General features: G+C 46.9%; 1 protein-coding gene across 12 annotated transcripts in view; it reads right to left on the bottom strand.

The window, feature by feature from the left end:
* Positions 1-20331, bottom strand: part of LOC140711982 (presequence protease, mitochondrial-like) — a 55542-nt gene extending 35211 nt beyond the window's left edge. For 5 of the 12 annotated variants that reach the window (XM_073017303.1, XM_073017304.1, XM_073017314.1 and 2 more), the window contains exon 1: positions 18926-20329. The gene's annotated coding sequence lies outside the window, so the exon portion shown is untranslated. Of the gene's footprint in view, positions 1-18925 lie in introns of all 12 variants that reach the window. The other 7 variants (XM_073017306.1, XM_073017307.1, XM_073017315.1 and 4 more) reach the window with 5 other exon arrangements.
* Between the last annotated feature and the right edge of the window lie 1090 nt (positions 20332-21421).

The following is a 21421-nucleotide window of genomic DNA, read 5'->3' as shown; positions in this document are numbered from 1 at the left end:
CCGCACTCTAGCCTGGGCAACTCCTTCTCAAAAAAAATAAAATAAAATAAAATAAAATAAAATAAAATAAAAATAAAATAAAAGGCAGACAAACAAAGGAGATTTCCTCTGATCTTAAAAACAGAAGTATTTAGGCCGGGCACGGTGGCTCAAGCCTGTAATCCCAGCACTTTGGGAGGCCGAGACGGGCGGATCACGAGGTCAGGAGATCGAGACCATCCTGGCTAACACGGTGAAACCCCGTCTCTACTAAAAAGTACAAAAAACTAGCCGGGCGAGGTGGCGGGCGCCTGTAGTCCCAGCTACTCCGGAGGCTGAGGCAGGAGAATGGCGTAAACCCGGGAGGAGGAGCTTGCGGTGAGCAGAGATCCGGCCACTGCACTCCAGCCTGGGTGACAGAGCCAGACTCCGTCTCAAAAAAAAAAAAAAAAAAAAAAAAAAACAGAAGTATTTGTTTCACAGTGTGGATAATTGAAGATCTGCATAGAAATCACCTAGGGTCCCGCCCTCCCTCACAACAGACTGGGATAGAGGGAAGGAGGGCAGGAGGTGAGCCCCTTGTCCACGAGAGCCTCCTCCCACCCTATCCCCTTCCTCAGGAGGGCGGCCTGCCCAGTGCAGGCTCCCTTCTCCCCAGGTAAGACCCTGGCGTCTCTACAGGAACACCCACCTCCCTTCCCTGCAATCCACTCCAGCTGCTCACGGCCAGTCAAGGGGGGCGCTCTTCAGAGAGGAGCAAACGGTTTCGAGGACAGCCTGAACTCCAACGTCCCAGGTGTGGCCTGCCAGGAAGCACAGAGGAAGGATGCAGGTCCCGAGAAGGAGGAGGCGCAGGAGGACGATGAGAGAGAAGAGAGAGAGACAAGAGAGGCAAACTGCCCAGCGGGGGGTTGAGCACAGGACCTGGCTGAGGCCTCCTGGGGAGGGGCAGAGGCAAACAGCCTGCTGCTTCTAGGCTGCTCGGGAAGATACAAGCTCGAAGGGGCTGCAAGGCAGGACTCACTGAGGAGCAGTCATGTGGATGCCCCGCCTCTCACATGGCACACACTGACAACATGCAACTCACATGCAACACAACACAACACGCATGTATAATGCGGTTATACAACACTGACAACACACACTGCACACAAACACACACAACCTATACAACACATACCCAATATCTGCGACTCACAACACAATATGCATTTATAACACACTCATACGACACATAACCAATACATGCAACTCACAACACAACATGTGCGTACAACACACTCATACACACATACAGCACACGTAACCTACATACAACACAACACACACGTACAATGCACTCATACAGCACACACAACACACAACTCACATACAACATGCACATGCAACACACTCATATGCAGGGGCCCTTGAAAACAGTATGCTAAGAATAGATAGGGCTCAAGGACAGTATCTCCAATTGAACTTTTAATGAACTCCCGTAGGCGCCAAGAAGGTGGACAAATAAGGAAGAGCATAGAGACAAGGAACTAAGCAGAAGGTTACATCTGGGTAAAGAAAGTTTGTTTTGCATTGTGTTCTTTCTGCCGACGTGGGGTTTATGGAGTATAAATAAAGTGAGGCGGAGGCTCTGAGCGTGGAAGCCATGTATTCTTGTCCTGTGTTGTCTTGTGTGTACATTCTTTTGTTTAGGAAACACGCGGACTCCAACACTCATACAACACACAACACTCATACAACACACAACACACATAACTCACAACACAACATGCACACACAACACTCATACAACATACATACAATACACGCAACTCACAACATACACATACAACACACTCAAACAGCTCACGTACAACACATGCAACTCACGTTCAACACAACATGCACGTACAACACACACAACACACGCAACTCAACACAACATTCACGTACAACACATTCATACAACACAACACTCATACAACGTACACACAATACATGCAACTCACAACACAACATATACATACAATACACTCATACAACACATGCAACTCACGCACAACACAGCATGCACGTACAACACACTCATACAACATATAACACATACAACATACACACAACACACGCAACTCAACACAAATACATGTACAATTCACTCACAACACACAACACTCATGCAACACACAACACGTGCAACCCATAAACACATGTACAACACACTCATACAACACACAACACTCATACATCACACACAATACATGCAACTCATATACGACATACACATACACACATACAACACACAACACTCATACAACGTACAAAGCATGCAACTCACAAATACATGCACAACACACTCATACAACACACAACACTCAAACATACAATAAGTGCAACTCAACACAATATGCACATACAACACATACAACCCATGCAACTCACATACAACACAACACACTCATACAACACCTTCATACAACACACACTATACATATTCTAAGTATGAAATAGAAAACAGCACACACACAGTTTCTAAATTTGATGAAAACTTTTTTCAAGAAAGTCGTCTAACATCCAAACTGGTACCATGTCCTCATTTTCAGTTGCTGTTCAGATTCAAGCATTTTTATCATCTACTCTATGAATTACAATAATACAGCATAAACCCATTTTTCATTTTACACCCAATTTGGTGTGGGGTGCTCCAAAACAGGGGCCAGGAGCCTCAGAGTCGTCCCTCGGAACAAAACACAACCGACACTCAGAGGCCAGAAAGGGAACTCGGGGGGTGACATACACTCTCTCATCTGCAGAGCTCTGCTTCAAATACTTTACATGTAACCAGGGCTGGAACGGGTTGGTGAGGGTACAGACATGGCAAACTGAGAAGAAACTGGCAGGTGGAGAAAGATCAGTCAAAATCCAAGGAAAAATGCTGAACATTTTCCACAAATAGTTCACACAACAGATGATACTCAGGCTACTGAAAGTTTATTGAGAGAGGTCTTGCTCCAAAGAAAAAGTTCTCTCCCAAAGTTATCAAAGATTCAGAGCAGGCACCTGCACCCAACACACCATCTTCCGAGGGCCTATGAGTCAAAAAGAAGGTAAGACAGTAGTAAGGGTACAGGGGGAGGAGAGCGGGAGGGGACCGAGAACTCGGAACCAAGAGATGGGCGGACACTGAATGCCTGACTCCAAGGTTATCACCTCAGAAAACAAGTCTGTTTAAGTCCGTAGTAACAGTGTTAGTACTTTCACTGAACCTGCACTCAACACTAGAGAACCTCCCTGTGTTATGAAGACGATCTGAAAAATAACATTAATTCACAATGTAGAGTGATGATTCAGCCACAGAAAATAAAATTGATATAATTCACTACAAGTCACACTATGTCTTTCTTTAAGACTGGTTTATGATGCAGAAAAGAGGCAGTTTGAGATCTAAAATACTTAAACTGGCAAACACCTTGTTTCCCTGAATTCTCACAACCGTGGCACCAGCTAGAGTAAGACAGAGTGGTTTTCAGAGCTTCCAGAACAGCAGAACAGATCAATCATAAATATGCAAAAGTGATCTGAAGACAGAATTAATTAATATTCCACGTTTTGGCTTAAACTAGTCATGTGATTTCCAATAAGTGGGAAACATTCACACCAATTTTTATAAGAAAGTTCAATGTGGGCCGGGCGCGGTGGCTCAAGCCTGTAATCCCAGCACTTTGGGAGGCGGAGACGGGTGGATCACGAGGTCAGGAGATCGAGACCATCCTGGCTAACACGGTGAAACCCCGTCTCTACTAAATATTACAAAAAAAAAAAAAACTAGCCGGGTGAGGTGGCGGGTGCCTGTAGTCCCAGCTACTCGGGAGGCTGAGGCAGGAGAATGGCGTGAACCCGGGAGGCGGAGCTTGCAGTGAGCCGAGATGTGGCCACTGCACTCCAGCCTGGGCGACAGAGCAAGACTCCGTCTCAAAAAAAAAAAAAAAAAAAAAAAAAAGAAAGTTCAATGTGAACACATAGTACAGAACATTGCCTTTGTTTTGCAATTTATTTATTTAATGTGACAATTTCATTTGTATTTAGTTATTCTTGATGTTGAATGCTCATCTTTATTAATGATGAGCTACCCATTTTCTGACTGAGGAAACAGAAAGTTGTCACTGCCTAACAGCAATACTCAAAACAGCCTGTATGAAAGGGGAAGGTATATCTGTGCGCACACAGATGCATACACATGCATACACGTACCTATACATGTACACACACGTTTACATATGTGCATACACATACACACATACACGTGTATGCACGTGCACACGTGCATGCACATGTACACGTGTGTGCATGAGCGCACATGCATGCACACATACGCACATACATGCATACATACGCATATGCACAGACACGTACACTCATATACACACGTACACATGCACACACATACATGCATATGCACGTGCACATGGACACGTGGACACGCACATACACACGCATACACACATGCACACACCTGCATGCGTACATGCATACGTAAGTATCATCTCAGGTACATGGATTCAAAATTCTGATGCAAACAAGAATAATTACAAAACAGGGTAGGGTGTCAACAAGTGAGAATTGAGATGAAAGTTCTGATATGTTCCAGAGACAATACGGGAGGTCGTCACATCACATAAATATCTTACCCATTTTAAACGTGACAATTCCTGCCAACATCGGCCTGGATTAAGATGATTTCATTGACATAAGGAACAGAAAATATAATATTTATTCTAATGAGATTCTGTAATCATTACATTATTTTCACAATTATAAGTAATCACTAAATAACTTCCTCCCAAGGGTCTAAAAATAAAAATAATATAACAAAAGAAAGTCACAGTCCTGACAGCTTTATCATGCAAATCACAACTGTGAAAATCAAGCATGTTTTTGAGACTATGCCCTCCTCAAATATCCTTCATGGAATTTTGTACTAGTAATGGCTGGTAATTAATTGTTATACCAGCTGGAAAGTATATCATTTGGGGTATGTGAAGTAAACATGTAAAGAGAAATGACCACACACACCTGAAACCAGACCTCATTTCACAACCGTTTCCTACTTTCGATTTGCTTAGTTTACTTCATGAGGTACCTCGAGGAGAGAAAGCAGAGCTGGGATCTGCCCCCAGGCTGCTTCGGGAAGAGCTGGGTGGGCACCAAGACCCTCAGACCGAGGGCTGAGCTGCGTGGCTATGACCCCATCACTGCAGCTCCCCAAGCGTGTGTCCCTGTGTGTCACGCAAAACCCTGCCACACAGGTGACACAGGCCACATGCCTGACACAGGCTCAGCACACAGGGAGCGATCAGTAAGTGGTGACTAGAGAGAAGCGACGGCCTTCAGCGTGGATGGAGAAAACAGGCCACAGACTCACAGAGGAAACGCCACAGATCCACAGACGGAGAAAACACCACAGACGCACGGACGGAGGAAACACCACAGACGCACGGAGGGAAGAAAAGCCACAGACACACGGAGGGAGGAAAAGTGCCACAGACGCAGGGACGAAAGAAACGCCACTGACGCACGGACAGAAGAAACATCACAGACGCATGGACGGAGGAAACGTGCCACAGAGGCACACACGGAGAAAACAGGCCACAGATGCATGGACGGAGGAAACAGGGCAGAGACGCCCACACACCAGTGTGGAACATCGGACAGGAACGTCCCGGCCATGCACTGTCCACTCCCCCTAGAGACTTCCCACCCCCAGAGCACTCAGGATGGCTGTGGAGCTCCTGCCATGCACCCCAGAGGCGAAGCTGGGGAGCAAGAGATGAGCAGGTTCACGTCCATCAAATGCAGCTGCAATCCCTGTAATAACTGGAGGTCACTATTAAACAGAAGGGCACTTCACTTGGAATAAAAGCACTCTGCATAAAAGAACTAAAGATTGGCTGGAGACAGCTTAGAAACCGTCACCATTATTCTTGTTAGTGACAGCGAAGCTTCAAGAGTGGTCATTTTTCCTGTAGAAATCCCACAGAGGTGATTCCTGGAACTCATTTAGAATATTTCTTTCCCAGAAACCACACAACCAAGAACTTAATGTGCCGTCTCTTGACCAGAAAGATTCAGATTTCTGATGGAACTAAATCCTGTCCAGCCTCCTGATTCTAGAAGATGCTATACAGAAAAGCTAACTCAAAGGGGTCTCATTTCTTTTGTCGTCCATGACACATATAAAAAAAAATTTTAAATATACAAAAAATGTAGGAATTGTACAGTGAATACCCATGTGTCTACCCCCTGGATCACAGATTAGATTTAAATGTAAAGTTCTAAAGTTCCCAGCTAAGGAAATGTGCAGTGTAAGCCTCTACCTGGTTAGAACCAAGGGGAATGGAATGAGCTTTCCCCAGCCTTGCTGCTCAGCTGGGAGGGGCTGCCACAGCTCAGCCACCCCACCCCAGAGCACCCAGGATGGCTGTGGAGTTCCTGCCACCCACCCCAGGTATGAGGCTGGATCCCCAATCACGGTGTTAAGAATGAGCCAGCCTTTAGAGGCCATGTGGTCTATACTTGAATAGAAAATGTTCCAGGAAACTAAAGATTCCAATGTGTGTGCTGAATTCCTAACCATTTGAAACCCAGGCTCCTCATCTATACACGAAAAACAACGCTCTCTCCTGGGAAAGCATTTCAGAAGGACGAAAAAGGATCCACATGAGAGCAGCTGAAAACTACAAGGCATCATGCAATTATAAGCCTTTTTCTATATCTTTGTTTCAAGGAATGTCAGCATTCTAAATATTGCAGTTCATCCCACATCACCTTTCAGGAGCAAATCATAATGATCAAAACTATCAGCAGAATCACTACCAGCTCATTCGCCACGTGCTTCTTCTTCCTGCACGACAATTTCTACAGAACGATGGGACCATCCAAGAATGGCTCCCTGCCATCATGTGCCCATTCTCCTTCCCCAGGGAGCTATTCCTGTACTCATGGGGCATGGGAAACCTGTATAACGCCACCAGAAAGTCCTTGTTTGACTTACACACTTCCCAGAAGGGCTGATTTTATCCAGAATCCTAACAGTGTCAAACACTAAACCTAAGAAATCATCAAGAAACCAAGGAAATGTAAGGCCATGTCCTGCCCCGGGTGCATGGTTACTAGGGGAGAAATAGAAAATGAGACATGAAAGGAAACTTTTAAGATATTCAGACCATCACTGGATGATTCCAGGAACCCATTACAGATCATTGCTCTTCCTAATAACAGGAAAGAAATTCTAAAATCCCAACAGGCATGGTGAGTCCCTCACTTGCATGAAGTCAAAATAATAATCCATCACTCTCTTCAAAAGGACAACAGAAAAACTCTACTTCCTCTTCATATTAATTTGTGTACAAGCACCTTAAGTGAGAAAATCTTAATGTCTGGACTGTGATATCAATAGCAAAATAATCCCAAGATTCCCAATTAAAAGATACAGACGGGTTGAATGAATTTAAAAGAAGAAAAACCGACTATATGCTGCCTACAAAAAACTCAGTTCAGCCGCAAAGACACACATAGACTAAACGTGAAGGGATGGAAAAACACATTCCACATTAATGGAAATTAAAAGTGAGCAAGAGTAGCCATATTTATTTCAGATCAATCACAATTTAAGTCAAAAACTGTAAAAAGGAGACAAAAAGGTAATTATATAATAAAGAGATCAAAATAGCAAAAGGATATAACAATTACGAGTATATGTGCACCCAACAACAAAGCACTCAGATATATAAAGCAAATATTAGTAGATCTAAATAGAGAGAGAGGTCGGGCGTGGCGCCTCACGCCTATAATCCCAGCATTTTGGGAGGGATGTGGGGGCAGGTGGATCACCTGAGGTCAGGAGTTTAAGACCAGCCTGGCCAACATGGTGAAACCCTGTCTCTACTAATACAAAAAATTAGCCCAGCATGGTGGCATATGCCTGTAATCCCAGCTACTTGGGAGGCTGAGGCAGGAGAATCACTTGAACTCAGGAGGTGGAGTTTGCAATGAGTTGAGATTGCACCTCTGCACTCCAGCCTAGGCAACAACAGCAAAACTCTGTCTCAAATAAATTTATATATACATATATATATATACATACACACATATATATATGTGTGTGTGTATATATATAGAGAGAGAGAGACAGAGAGAGACAGGGAGATACCAACACAACAATAGTAGGAGCTTCAAAATCCCACTGTCAGCACTGGAGGTCATCTAGACAAAAAATAACAACAAAACATCAAATTTAAAGTCCAGTGTAGACCAAAGGAACCTAACAGACATTTACAGAACATTTCATCCAACAGATACAAAATGCACATTCTTCTCCTCAGCACATGAAACATTCTCTAGAGTCCACCACATGCTAGGCTACAAAAGAATTCTCAATACATTTTTTCTAAAATTGAAATAACATCTAGGATATTCTCAGACTCTAACAGAATAAAGCTATAAATCAACAACAAGGAACAGACACTTCTCAAAAGAAGACATTTATGCAAAGAGACATGAAAAAATGCTCATAATATAGAAGGAGACCACCACTTCTCCTGTTGTCTTTCCCAGCTTTTCCCCATCTCCCTTTTTCCCTAGTTTATAAGACAGGAGAAGGGGGAGAAAACAAAAAGTTGGAAGGAAACAGAAGTAAGATAAATAGCTAGATGACCTTGGCACCACCACCTGGCCCTGGTGGTTAAAATAATAATAATAATATTAACCCCTGACCAAAACTACTAGTGTTATCTGTAAATTCCAGACATTGTTTGAGAAAGCACTGTAAAACGTTTTGTTCTGTTAGCTGATGCATGTAGCCTTCCATCATGTTTTGTCTGCGGCTAGTCCTGCTACAATAATCACTCGCCATCAGAGAAATGCAAATCAAAACCACAATGAGATACCATCTCACACCAGTTAGAATGGCGATCATTCAAAAGTCAGGAAACAACAAGTGCTGGAGAGGATGTGGAGAAATAGGAACACTTTTACACTATTGGTGGGACTGTAAACTAGTTCAACCATTGTGGAAGACAGTGTGGTCATTCCTCAAGGATCTAGTACTAGAAATACCATTTGACTCAGCCATCCCAATACTGGGGATATACCCAAAAGATTATAAATCATGCTGCTATAAAGACACATGCACACGTATGTTTATTGCGGCACTATTCACAACAGCAAAGACTTGGAACTAACCCAAATGTCCATCAATGACAGACTGGATTAAGAAAATGTGGCACATATACACCATGGTATACTATGCAGCCATAAAAAAGGATGAGTTCACGTCCTTTGTAGGGACATGGATGCAGCTGGAAACCATCATTCTCAGCAAACTATCGCAAGGACAGAAAACTAAACACCGCAAGTTCTCACTCATAGGTGGGAAATGAACAGTGAGATCACTTGGACACAGGAAAGGAAACATCACACACCGGGGCCTGTTGTGGGGAGGGAGGAGGCGCGAGGAGGGAGGGATAGCATTAGGAGATATACCTAACGTAAATGATGAGTTAATGGGTGCAGCATACCAACTTGGCACGTGAATACATATGTAATAAACCTGCACATTGTGCACATGTACCCTAGAACACAAAGTTTAATTTTAAAAAAAAATCAACAACAAGGTGAACTTTCAAAACTGTATAAATACATAGAAATTAAACAATATACCCTTGAATAGCCAATGGGTCAATGAAGAAATGAAGAAGGAAATTTAAAAATTTCTTGAAATAAATGAAAACAGAAACACAACATATCAAAGTTTATGGTATACAGCGAAAGCAGTATTAAGAGGAAAGTTTATAACAATGAACTCCTACATTTAAAAAACAGATTTAAAATAAACAACCTAACAAGGAACTGCAATGAGCTAGAAGAGCAAGAACAAATCAAATCCAAAAGTGGTAGAAGAAATAACAAAGATCAAAGAGGAACTAAATAAACTTGAAACTAACAAATATAAAAATGAAGAAAGAAATGTTGGTTTTTTGAAAAGATAAATAAAATAGACAAACCATTAGCTACACTAAGCAAACAAAAAGAAATCCCAAAGAAATAAAATTAGAAACAGAAAAGGAGAATGATAGTTGATACCGCAGAAATACAAGGGATCATTACAGACTATTTTGAACAACTGTATGTCAACAGATTGGAAAATCTAGAAGAAATGGATAAATTCCCGGACACGTACAACCTACCAAGATGGAACCAAGAAGAAACGGAAATCCTGAAGAGACCAATAATGAGTAACATGTATGACTAAGTAATAATAAAAAGTCTCCCAACAAAGAAAACCCCAGAACTAGGTGACTTCACAGCTGAATTCTACACATTTTTATTTCAATTCTTCTCAAACTATTCCAAAAGTAATGAAGAGGAAGGAATTCTGCTAAGTTCATTCTTCAAGACCAGCATTACCCTGATACCAAAATAAGACAAGGACACAATAAAAAGAGAAAACTATAGGTCAATATCCCTGATGAACACAGATGCAAAAATCCTCAACAAAATACTAACAAACTGAATCCAACAGCAAATCAAAAAGATTATACACCATGATCAAGTGGGATTTATCCCAGGATGCAAGGATTGCTCAACAAACACAAATCAATAATCATGCTACATCACATCAACAGAATTAAGGACAAAAACCATAATATCATTTCGATAGATACAGAAAAAGCATTTGATAGAATTCAACGCTGCTTCCTGATAGAAAGTCTCAACAAACGAGGCACTGAAGGAAACATACCTCAACACAATAAAGGCCATATGTGACAAACCCACAGCTAACATAATGGGGAATGGGGAAACACTAAGAGCTTTTTCTCTGAGATCTGTAAAAGACAAGGACGCCCACTTGTGCCACTCCTATTCAACACAGCACTGAATGTCCTAGTCAAGAGCAGTCAGGCAAGAGAAAGAAATCAAGGGCACCCAAAGTGGAAAGGAGGCACTCTAATTGTCTGTTTTCAGACAATGTGCTCTTATATATTTTAAAAAAAAAAAGACTCCAGCAAAAATCTCTTTGAACTGATAAACAAATTCAGTAAAGTTACAGAATACAAAATCAACATATAAAAATCAGTAGCATTTCTATAGACCAACAACGAGCCAGTGAAAAAAGAAATCAAGAAAGCAATCCCATTTAACTACAAAAATATAAAATAAAAATAAAAATACCTCAGAAGAAATCTAATCAAGAAGGTTAAAGATCTCTATGAGGAAAACGATATTCTACCCTCTGAAGGTAGAACAGTGGCTTCTAGAGACAGGAAAGGGCGACGGGAAGGCAGAAAGGGAGAGGTTGGCTAATGAATACAAAATTACATCTAGATAGTAAAAATAAGGGTTAGTGTGCTATAGCCTTGTAGGGTGACTATAGTTTACAATTTATTGTATATTTTCAAGCAGCTAGAAGAGAGGATTTTAAAATATTCCCAGCATTAAGAAATTACAAATGTTTGAGATGATGGACATGCTAATTACCCTGAGTTGCTAATTACACACGAAAAATATGTATTGAAATATCACACTGTATCCCACGGATATGTACTACAATGTGTCCATTAAAAATAATAATTGTTAAAAACCCAAGGGTCATTTCTCATTTGTCCTATGTCAGTGTTGTGGCCCATTGATGGAGACCTAGCCATTTGCAAGTAAGACTATAGTCACTTGAGCTGAAAGCAAATGAATCGTCACAAAAATTACCACTGGCACCAAGTCTTCTTTCCAGAATTTCCTGCCCACAGCACTGTCAGAGTCACTGTGGGCAGGAAAGACACACTAGCACTCAAGTTTCAACCCCAGTACAGTTGATGCTTTTATTTCTCTGGTTTGGAATAGGTGTGTGTTCATAATTTACGTTTACTCCAACTGTCCCCTTGCTTAAATAGCTTCTTAAGGATAACTTCCTCTTACTAAATTCCAACAGCTTCTGAGCATCCATTATATTCTCCAAAGTAAATAAAAAGAGAAAATGTGTTGAAAGCCTGATAATGTTCACTTAAGAATCCAGCATGATGTACAGCTTGAAATGGCTACTCCACCTTGTTCCTTTACATGACTTTTAAAGTAGCCCCAGTTATTATACATAATTGAAGTCATAATTTCTGCAATACCATTAGGTCCACGAACGGTGGGGTCAGGGGACTTCAAAGTCTGTCTCCGATTTTTTTTTTTTTTAAAAAAGGAAAGCTCATGAGAGTAGGTAATGAAAATAAATATTCACACAACTCGGAACAGGGGATGGTGAAACATAAAGCTCCAGCCTGGCACAGGTGTCCAGCCAGTGAGGGTGGGGACACAGACTCATACGGTCCCCACAATCCCTCAGAAGTGCCACAGACAGGTGGGTGGCCTGAGACAGAGCCAGGCTCCGAATTCCGGGAGCTGTCTGGCTCATGTGCACCCCATGTGGTCCACAGTGCATGAGGATACCCAACATCACCAGTCCCGGTGCAGAACACAAGAATGCCCCATGGCATGAGCCCCCGCTGCACAGCATAGCCCGAAGGTGCCAGCTCAGACTCCTACACACGCTGGTCACCAAGGCACTGCCCTCCAGGAAGGAGGACCCCAGAGGTCGTGGCAGGGTGAGGTTTTGCTCTTCATCATCCCCGAGCAGAGGGGAAAGTCCAAGCAGACATTTGGGGAGCCTCTACACGTGGTTCTGGGACTCTGAGTGGAGGTTCAAAGATGTCCCCAGGTACGCCAGACTCAAACCTAAAAGAGACCCATTCTTCCAGATATGCCCAGACTGGAACCTATATAGGCCATCCTTCCTAGCTTTTCTCTGGAAAAGCAGGCTTAAAATAGTATCGACTAAAAGGGGCCACCAGGAAGACAGAAGTACTATCTTTAAAAAAAGAATTTTTTTTTTTTTTTTTAAAAAAGAGGCACTGAGGCTCTGACCCATCTGAGCACAGAGTACATGCTCGGCAGCATCTGTCAGAGCAGAGCAAGTACACATATGCTCTCCATGACCTGTGCTCCCAGCACCCATGCTCCCCACACCCATGCGTCACACGCCTGTGCTCCCCACACCTGTGCACCGGGCATCCGTGCTCCCCACACCCGTTCTCCCCGCACCCGTCCTCTCCATGCCCATGCTCCCTACACCTATCTGTGCTCCCCATGCCTATGCTCCCTGCATCCGTGCTTCACGCACTGTGCTCCCTGCACCCATGTCTGCTCCTCGAGCTCTCTTCCACTGATTTCCTCTGTACATCCCTCTTGATAGTCACTGTCACCTCGAATCACCTGGCTAAATGGAGGTAAAGAAAAAGTCTAGAGTAGCACATTGGAGGACAGAGTGGAAGTGGCTATTTACCAACAGGGCTATGAGATGAGCGCATCTGATCCCCATTAATCCTGACGGTCAGTTGATTAGCCCTGTTCAACAGCTGGGGACACTGAGGTGTGGAAGGGCGGGCTTGCTTACCCCAGATGATGCTGACAGTGTGGGCCCAGCCCAGTCCCACAGCCACCAGGAGGAGGCTCCTCACTGGGCAGGTGCGGAGGTGCAGCCCAGAGAACGCTTGGGACCCTGGCACAGACTCCTCAGGAAGGAAACAGAGAAAGGCCCACAGAGACTCAAGCAGCACAGAAGAAGGTCACCCACAAGTTAAAAATAGATGTTTGTGCTTTACCGTCCCAGAGTGCTAAAAATCCAACCCACTCACACGCACAGCCTGACGTGAGCCTGGCCTCCTGCAGCACTGGGCTAAGCGAGAGACGTACCTGCCCCTCTCCCGACAATAGCAGACTCGGCAGCTATTCTTCAATGTACTTGACACCCTTCCGTGAGGATTAAGCAACACTCTGTCGACACTGGCTAAGTTTAATCCCGACACAGCCAACCATCTAGATCTGCAGTGAAAAAACAACTTACTTTGGATGATTCTGCCACTGAAAAAGACCCTGAATCTCCCAGCAAAGTTTAGTGACACGACTTACCTTTCTGTTTTCACTTCAGGTACACTGGCCCACATGATCTAATTTACCTGCTGATAATGCCTTGGAAAGACCACCAGGGGGCCCCACACCATTTTCAGCTTTAGAGGATGTGAATTTCCCTTTGATGAGAAAAGTGATGGGGAAAGAAAACAAGGATCCAAAACAGATGCCTGTGTGTTTCCTGGGAGTGATAAAGTCAGGAACTGCCTCTCTGTGTCAGGCGAGGGAGTAACAGAGACAATGGCACCAACTCCTGAGACAGAGGACCTGATGCATGGTGCAGCCACCGCCTGTGGCCAAGGAAATTCCAGGGAATGTAGACCCCAGTTGCATGGTACAGCCACCATGTGCGACCACAGAAATTCCAGGAATGTAGACCCTCAGTCACATGGTACAGCCACTATCTGCAGCCACAGAAATTCCAGAGAACGCAGACCCTCAGACACATGGTACAGCCACTATCTATGGCCATGGAAATTCCAAGGAATGCAGACCCTCAGTCACATGGTACAGCCACCATATATGGCCACGGAAATTCCGAGGAATGCATACCCCAGTCGCATGGTGCAGCCACAGCCTGCAGCCACAGAAATTCTGGAGAACGCAGACCCCAGTCGCATGGTACAGCCACCACCTATGGCCATGGAAATTCCAGGGAACAGAGACCCTCATTCCCATGGTACAGCCACCACCTATGGCCACGGAAATTCAGGGGAACGCAGACCCTCAGTCACATGGTACAGCTACCACCTGTGATCACAGAAATCCTGGGGAACACAGTCTCCAGTCGCATGGCGCAGCTACCATCTGTGGTCACAGAAATCCTGGGGAACACAGACTCCAGTCGCATGGTGCAGCCACCACCGGCAGTCACAGAAATTCCAGGGAATGCAGACCCCAGTCACATGGTACAACCACCGTCTATGGCCACGGAAATTCCAGGGAACATAGACACCAGTCGCATGGTGTGGCCACCACCTGTGGCCATGAAATTCTGGGGAATGCAGGCCCCAGTCTCTAAAGTATGAACTTCACTGCAGTGAATGTGGAAGAGTTTCTCTCTGGGCAGAGCTCAGTATCCAGAAGGGAAGTCGGCCCTAGGAATGCCTTCCTCCTCTTCAGAGCTCAGGGCCTAGGGCTGACACCCTTGGGAGGGGTCCTTGTTCAGCAATTGTGCCTGTGGAGGGTCCCCCAACACTCACCGTGCACCTCCTAGGAGCGGAGGCTACAACAGGGAACCAGAGACCAAGCTCTGCTCAGACAACAGTGAGCTGATGGCCTTCCACTCTAAGTTCAACAGGGACCCAGGGACCAAGCTCTGCTCAGACAACAGTGAGTTGATGGCCTTCCACTCAAAGTTCAACAGGGACCCAGGGACCAAGCTCTGCTCAGACAACAGTGAGCAGATGGCCTTCCACTCTAAGTTCAACAGGGACCCAGGGACAAAGTTCTGCTGAGACAACAGTGAACTGATGGCCTTCCACTCTAAGTTCCAGCTGCATGGAATGTGTATTCCATGAATGCCTGTTAAATGAATGATTCATATAAGGTCATCTGTGCTGACCTTTGCTGGTCTGCTGACTGTAAGCTTCAGAGCATAGGCCTCATTCCTGGAGCAGCCAGCTCTTCCCAGAGCGACGGCCGCTGGAGGGCAAAGCCCAGAGCTTCTGTCCTGCAGCAACGCACTCAGGACCCTGCGCTGGGCACGCTGGGGGCCTCTCCAGCAGAAGATCCCCAGCCCTGACCTTGCAATACCAGTGAACCCCAGGGGAGTCCCAAGTGCTCAAAATCAAGTAAATGTCCATTGTGATTTAACATATCAATTTTAGAAGAAAGGGCATATTGCCACCTTCCTCCTCAAACTAGGGACTATAAATCGATCCATCACCCTAACTGAGACTCTGCCTTAAATTCTGCTAAAACTACCATCCAAACACTGAAATTTACATTAGCGTTAAGGGAAAAAAAAAAATTAAACCAAACACCTGTAAGAAACAGTCAAGTGACCTGTGATACATCAACCCAAAGATTAAACATGAAAATAATGAAGTAGCAAGATATTAAAAGAATATAAACTCTATGTACATCATGGCCCAAGGTTCTAAAATTACACAGAGACAAAGACTGGAATGGAAGGGGGATATGTTTACAGATACATTTTTTAATTTTTAATTTTTAATATTACTTCTCTAATGTATGATTTGACTAACCAGATAATTCAGCAAAAAATTAAAAAATCAATTATGCCTATAGATAAATATGTAAAGAATCCTTCTCTTTGATGCCAATGGAATTAGTTTGGGTCTGACCCACAGTCTTCAATCTTTTAATTAAGACACAAAAACCATCTTTCAAGCTGTTAGAAAAAGAAAAAAGAAAAAGATTGAAAACCAGGAGCCCAGAAGAAAAGGACTCGCTATGTATCACAGCGTCTCTCCACGCCTCTCCACCCTGGACAGTGCTCCCTCTTTCTCCATTTTCATACCTACTGCACAAAACACTTAGCAAAGAACTATCTCAATTCATGAGTCACACAGCACAAAGGGCCAGTGTCGCTGCCAAACATACCCTGCAGCCCCAAAACGAAGAGGCAACTGGTTCCTTCCTTCCTCAGTGAAGGAAGAATGAGAGGCTGCTGGTTGTAATTTTAAATCTCACACCTCAATGTCTTAGCACTTTCCTGCTTTGTTGGTTTCCAGGGCTTATTAAAATTAACCACCCCCCACCCCCCGCGGATACTGAAGAAAGAAAGCAGGACGGTTGTGCAGGCTTCCAAGAGGCAGAGCCTTCCTTCCATGGCCACCTCTGTCTGTCTACCCACAGCAGCAGGGTTTACCAATTAGTCTCCCTTAAAGAGCAGTTTATGCTCATCGTGAACAAATGGATGCAATTGCTTCTTTTGAGATGCAGCAAGTTTTGGGCCCTCAGCAAAAAAAAAAAAAAAAAAGAAAGAAAGAAAGAAAGAGAAAAAACAGGGCAGTGGCACAACAGTCATAACCTCTGCGTGGCACACACACAGAAGGAAAATTAAAGCCCTGGAGGCGGAGGCGTTCAGAAAGGGAAGGTGGAAGCAGGAAGGACGCCCACGGGATAGAGTGGTCAGATACAGACCACCTCACCAAAGGGCGCCTTAGATGTTCCAGAGGACAAAATGCCCCTCTTTCCAGGGTAAACACCCATTTGCCAAACTCAGCCAGTGACGGCAAGCAGGAGTTTGCTTTTTTTTTAAGGCGTCTGAGAAATGATGAGAAGAGCAAGAAAAGAGCTTAATAATGGGACTGACAGGGCCCTGGGCTGGTGACTCAGCTGATGTGCACAGCATCAAAACCCAGTTCAGGACAGCACTACAACTCACCCCAGCAATCACTGCTTTAAAAATCAGTTATAAAAAAAGACGACCCATTTGAAAGCAGCCAGAGGAGGAAGACAGAGAGTGTCTCACAGAATCCAACCGCTTGTAGCCTCGGAACCATAACAAGAATATGAAACTAGCGGGTCCAGTGTGAGGCAGAACAGAGACGCCGTCAGGGCTCTCAGGAGGCTGAGCAGGAAGCGCATGGCTCAGGCCCTGCAACGCCCTAAGGGCGCCTGGAGCAGCCCACAGGCCTGTGTCCTTCGTGTGGGTTCACCTTCCTAGTTTCCTGGGTAAATTCAATGTACAGCATTTATTCGCCAAGAAAAGAACATTCAAATCAAACTACTGTCATAACTCTGAGGGGCTCTTAACACTCCAGTCCACACGTTCAAAAGCCCACAAATATCAGTGCTGCCACTGTGCAGGTAACAATGTTTTGGATGCATCATGCATGTAACCAGTAACGATGTTTTCATGTTTTCCGTAGCCATCTCATTCAGGATACTAAAATGATCTGTGACGACTTGATACTTAGTTATCTGTGATTTTCAGATAGATTTAACAAGGCTACCTGGCCAAGAAGGCCTCACCCTCCTGAACCCGGGCACCGGTGCCCTTACGTGCACCCGGGGCCTGGGGAGCGAGTCTCCACCACCTCCCGCTCTTCAATGTTAAATGTCCTCCCGGCGCGCCCGCGTCGTGGGCCCAGGCTCGGCCCCCACTGGAGAGCCCTTTCCACATTACAGGACAGGGGAAGCCCAGAGCCCGCGCTGCGGCGCCGCTGACGTCCCAGAGTCCCCGCTTCCTGGTCCTTCCCGTCCGCGGAGGCTGGCGGGGAGGGCCTGGGACCCATTTTAGTTTTCGGTTTTGTCACGAACCGGAAGGCGACAGCACATGCGAGCGCAGGAAACCCTTTTTTAAAATCTTCCAGCGGAAACGCGAGGGGCTGCCGGACCGCCTCGGAGACGCTAGGCGGGAACCCAGAGCACCCCGGCCATTTCCTGCTTTGCAGCAGCCGGGACCCTGCCCACGCCGCGCGGGGCCCGAGGCGACAGGAGGCCCGCGGGCATCCGGCCGTTTCTTCCTCGACATGCTGGGGGGTGGCGTGGGGCGGAGTTGGGGGGCGGGGGCAACTTAAGAAGTGATCGCGCTGTACCCAGGATTCGGAGGGGAAGCCCGGCCCCATCCTATAGCTCAGAGGCAGAACGACCCCGGAAGGTGCTCCAGGCGACCCCCTCTACCAGGCTCAATTTAAAACATAAACCGGAGAGGGTGGAAAGCTCACTATTTTCCGGATGGAGGTTCCTACCGCCATGTCCCTTCCTCCTCCGCCCCACCCGGCAAGGACCCCGGGGTTGCCTTGCCGGCTCCCGCCGCCCCGCAGGTACCCCTGCCGCTCCCGGGCACGGGCTTCTCCCCAGTTCTTCCCATCGCTTCGCCGCTGTTCTCCCCAGTTCTTCCCATCGCTTCCCCACCTTTCCCCGGGTCCTCCCATCGCTTCCCCCTCTTCTGCCCCGTTCCCCCATCCCCTTCGCCCTGTTCTCCCCTTCTCCCTCTTCTCTCCTTCTCCGTCCGTCCCTCCCTCGCCGCCCGGAGCGGGGCGCGCACCTTGAGCATGTCCCCCGCTGGTCAGCACGCCGATGGCCTTGCCGGACCCGGAGAGGTGCTCCAGGAACTTCCGCAAGGAGCCCTTGGGGGCCCGGGAGTCGTCCGCGTCCAAGGCGAGGAGGCCGAGGGCAGTAGCTAGTCCGGTTGCGCAGCAGGAAATGGAGACGCTGCGGGCGCGCGCCCGACTCGGAAACGCTGCCCCGCCCGCGCCCCCGCCCGGCCCTAGCGCCAAAGGGCCTTGACGGGCGGGGCCCAAGCGCACAGGAGGGGCTGCGGGGGTGGGGGGGCGGCTAGGGGCAGGGGCAGGGAAAGGGGCAGAGAAAGGGGCAGGGGCTGGCCGGGGGCGGGTGTGGGCAGGAGGACCTACGCGGGGGTCGTCGTAGGTGGCTGCCGCGCCAGCGGTGGGTGAAGTCGCGGAGGCGGGGGTAGCACCACAAGTGGGCGGGGTCCCTGCGGGTGGGGCCGCGTTGCTGGTGCGCTAGCCTCGCGGGTGGGTTGGAAGACTCTGGTTGGGGCCTTTAGAGATGCCCGGAGCGCCACAGGTGGGGGCAGGGGCAGCGACCGGGGGAGGGGAGACCGCAGGGGGGCGGGGTCACATCGTTCGCTGGGCGGGCCAAGGCAGGGCGGAATAGAACGCCGGGAGCATCTCCGGGTGGGGGGGCAAGGGAGACCGTGAGTGGGCGCGAACGCAGGGGCCGGTGGAAACCCCGCACTTGCGGGGAGCGCCGATGGCGGGGCGGGGTGGAATTGGGGCGCGGAGACCCCACCTGGACGCGGAGGCTCGCGGTAGGCCCGGTAGATCCGGCTGTTGTCAGCACCGAGCCCGGCCGTGCGCACAGCTTCTTGCTGGCGGCAGGATTCCTCCTGGGGCTGCGCTAGGAGCCTCTGCGCGAGGCTTCCTCGATCCCCGCCCCCAAGTTTTCTCTGCAGCCTGAGGTCGGGAAGGACGCCCGGAGAGTGGATCCTCCAGGTGGTGGGAAAAGCTGAGCGCGGCGAGCTTAGCTATGACGAAGCTGCGATTTCCCGGGTCCACGGGGTCTGTGGCGCTCCTGGGCCCCCAGCCCGTCCCGTGGGGAGAAGAATCCTTGGGGTGGGGGAGAGTGTCGGGGCGCTACCCTCAGAGACGCCTGGGCGCGCGAAAGTCAGAGTGGGACAGGAGGAGGCGCAACGGGACTGACCTGGCGCGGAGGCGGGACGACCCTTCCTCCCTACGTACACTGTGCTGACCTCGGCTGACTTCACTGACCAACTCCACGTGCTGAAATACGCACATCCAAAGCACTGTGCCAGTTGCCCATCCACAGCTTAACAGCCTGGTGCCAGTTACCTGCGATGGGAGAGGGAGCAGCCCCCACAAAAGCACGGGTTTATGGGATCCCGGTTCCTTCAGTGCTCACCCCACGAAGAAGGGCTCCCAAACGGCCCCACTCGAGGGCTTTCCGGAGGATGGTCCTGCGCAGTGGGTGTTTGTTGAACAGATAGGAAACAACAAAAGAGACTAAGAAGAGGTTTGTTCTATGAACCCGGGAAAGTGAAGCAATCGCAAAGGAGAGTCTCACCAAAGGGCAATCCTGGGGAAAAGATGGAGAGGCATGGATTTTTCTTGGATGTGTGCCTCATCCTGGGCCTCATCCCGCTGAGCATCAAATATTCATTGCAAAAGAGGAAAAAAAAAAATATGCTGCGGATAGTGCTGGATAGTCTAATTGCTCCCTTGGCCAGAATTAACGGCGAAATTCCTAACCCCTTGTGGTCCTCTGAATCACCTGTCCTATGCACACCCCCATTAAACCACTGAAGTCCAGTTTCTGGGAACTCAGCCAGGAAATGTGTATTTTTAAACAAACCACCTTGGTTGTCCTGATGAATGCAAAGTCAGAGAGCGCTGCTCTCATGCAGTGAACCTGAGCATTATTCTATTAAATAAAAGGGAGAGGAGAATCCTGGCTGTCTTAAGGTGGCAGTTGAGTGGCCTTTGCCTTCTGGTGGGCAGAAGAGCAGACTGAGGCTCTAAGCACCTGTACCCACAGCTGGGCTCAGGATCTGTGCTGGAGAATAGAAGGGCTAATATAGTTATTCATGCCTTTTTAGAACATGTTACATGTGGAGAAGGTGGGCCACACTGAATTTTATTTTAGCCAAATACCCGTTATCTCCTTATGCAATTGATATTTTTATATTGAACATTAGGGGATTGGTCATTTGTCATCAAATTGTCTGTAATACAGAAAATGATAGATATAACCTAACAGTTCAAATATGATGAGTTAAATAAATGATGGTAAAAATATGCGCTGCAATAATATTTAGTTGCTGTTACCACTACAAAGATATGTGTCTACTGACATGGAAATATGTTCAGGACATACAAATAAGTGAAAAGGCAGGCCTAGACACAGTGCGAGCCTGTGCATGCGTGCGTGTGTGTGTGTGTGTGTGTGTGAGTCTGCATACATATGTAAATGTTTCTGAGCATTTTATTTCCTTTCTTTTGCT

Source organism: Chlorocebus sabaeus, chromosome 7 (assembly GCF_047675955.1).
Source record: "Chlorocebus sabaeus isolate Y175 chromosome 7, mChlSab1.0.hap1, whole genome shotgun sequence".
Classification (NCBI taxonomy): domain Eukaryota; kingdom Metazoa; phylum Chordata; class Mammalia; order Primates; family Cercopithecidae; genus Chlorocebus; species Chlorocebus sabaeus.
Note: the sequence above shows the minus strand (reverse complement) of the source record. Positions and strands in the feature narration are given on the sequence as shown.